Source organism: Trachypithecus francoisi, unplaced genomic scaffold, assembly GCF_009764315.1.
Source record: "Trachypithecus francoisi isolate TF-2019V2 unplaced genomic scaffold, Tfra_2.0 Lachesis_group3, whole genome shotgun sequence".
NCBI lineage: Eukaryota > Metazoa > Chordata > Mammalia > Primates > Cercopithecidae > Trachypithecus > Trachypithecus francoisi.
In genome coordinates, this window is record NW_022681468.1 from 131,097,043 (window position 1) to 131,099,198 (window position 2,156).

The 2,156-nt window shown below is 40.1% G+C and overlaps 1 non-coding gene across 1 annotated transcript; it reads left to right on the forward strand.

Annotated features, from left to right (window-relative positions):
* Positions 1 to 1,530: 1,530 nt before the first annotated feature.
* On the forward strand, positions 1,531 to 1,746 carry LOC117071896. The gene has a single exon (XR_004432621.1). It is a non-coding gene; the product is annotated as a small nucleolar RNA U3 (small nucleolar RNA).
* Positions 1,747 to 2,156: the final 410 nt, after the last annotated feature.

Sequence of the window (2,156 nt, forward strand, 5' to 3'; positions counted from 1 at the left end):
CTCCTGACCTCGTGATCCGCCCGCCTCGGCCTCCCAAAGTGCTGGGATTACAGGCTTGAGCCACCGCGCCCGGCTGGCCGTGTTTTTCTATACACTTTTCCTTGAGAGGTGTGTGTGTGTGTGTAGACAGACAGATATACTTTCAAAGTAATGTCTAAGACTATATTTATCATCCTGATGTCAAATTGTTTTTGGTTCTTGTCTGTCTCATGTTTTTTTTTTCATATTAGTATCATTCTCTCGGTCAAGTGGTTCTGTTTTATTTTCCTCACAGTCAAGAAGTCCTATTTTGAATGTGAAAGGTTTCATTCTTTCGCCCAAACTGGAGTGCAGTGGCACAATCAGAGATCACTACAGCCTTGAACTCCTGGGTTCAAGCAATCCTCTCACCACAGCCTCCTGAGTAGCTAGGACTATAGGCATGTACTACGTCACTTGGCTAAAGAGAATGGGGTCTTGCTATGTTTCCCAGGCTGGTCTCAAACTCCTGACCTCAAACAATCCTCCCCACTCAGCCTCCTAAAGTTTTGGGATTACACCATGCCTAATTTTACTTTCTTAAGCCAAAACCTAAACATACCCATTTTATAAAAACTAGTAAACCACTGTTTTCTTCAAAGGCTACTATTAAATCAATGGTGTATCTTACAATTGAGGGTATCTTAGAATTGGGGAAATATGTCCTCTTTTCTGCTATTTTTATACGTTGACACTGACTTTCCAGCAGTACCTGGTCTTTTATTTTCACTACATCCCTTACTATGTTTGTTTAAAATGGTGGTTGCCAAACTTTAGTGTAATTAACTGCCATGTGGGAAGTCTATTAAAATGGGTTTCTAGGCTCTATCCCCAGGAACTCCATTCAATGGAACTGGAGAAAAGCTCTGTAATCTGCAGGGGTGTTTGTTTGTTTGTTTGTTTGTTTTTTGAGATGGGGTCTCACTGTGTTGCCCAGGTTGGAGTGCAGTGGAGGTATCAGGGCTCACTGCAGTCTTGACCTCCTGGATTTAAGTGATTCTCCCTCCTCAACCTCCAGAGGAGCTGAGACCACAAGGGTGTGTCACCATACCTGTCTAATTTTTAAATTATTTGTGGAGATGAGTTCTCTCTATGTTGCCCAGGCTGGGGACTCTGTGGTTTTGATAAGCATCCTAAGTAACTCTAATGCAGTTATTTCATGAGCTATACTTTGAGGAACACTGACCTAGAATGATACCAGGCAAAAACTACTTGCATTGTTGAGAAGTATAGTTTTGTTAATATGCAAACAGTAAGAATTCTGACCCATTTGGTTTATAATCACAATAATGAACCTCATAATTTTCACTGACTGTCTACAATGTGGTGCTTTGGGGCACAAAAGAGAATATGAAGCATGGTCACATGGAGGCAACTCAATGTAGCCGAAACTGTGATGAATGGAGACTACAAGAACCTGGTCCTGCCACTGACTAATTTTACAAGCTTGGGTAAAAGTAAATTCATAAATTTACTTCAGTTTTCACATTTTGTAAAAGCAACAAAAAAAGGAAGACTATGCTTTCAGGGATCGTTTCTACAGTTCGTTACTAGAGAAGCTTCTCTGAATGTGTAGAACATCAGAAATCACGAGGAGGAGGCACAGTATTGTCTCCCGAGCGTGAAGCCGGGTCCTGGTGTTGTTTCGCTGCAACTGCCATTTGCCATTGATTATAGTTTTTCTCTTCCTTTGGGAAGGTAAGAGGGAAAGGATGCAGTCTGAGTGGTTCCTATTAAAAAAAACAAAGAAAGAAAGAAACAAAAAAACCAGGAGGAAAATAGCTTGGATGATTTTGCTATGTGGTACTGTAGATGAAATGGAACTTATAATAAAGAGTTTATAAATTATAAAGATATTTTTAAATATATTCTTATTGCCACTGCCCTCAAGTTGACCACAATGTGGTTAGGAAGACAAAACTAAGCGTCTATAAGTAAAATAAAAATATGACCCCTATAGGCAGTGCTTAAGGGATAGTAAGAAGTGCTTCTCAGAAAGATAATTAAATAACCAAATCAACAGAATAAAGCAGCTTAGCTATTTTTGTTTGTTTGTTTGTTTGTTTTAGATGGAGTTTCGTTCTTATCACCTAGGCTGGAGTGCAATGGCGCGATCTCAGCTCACTGAAACCTCCACC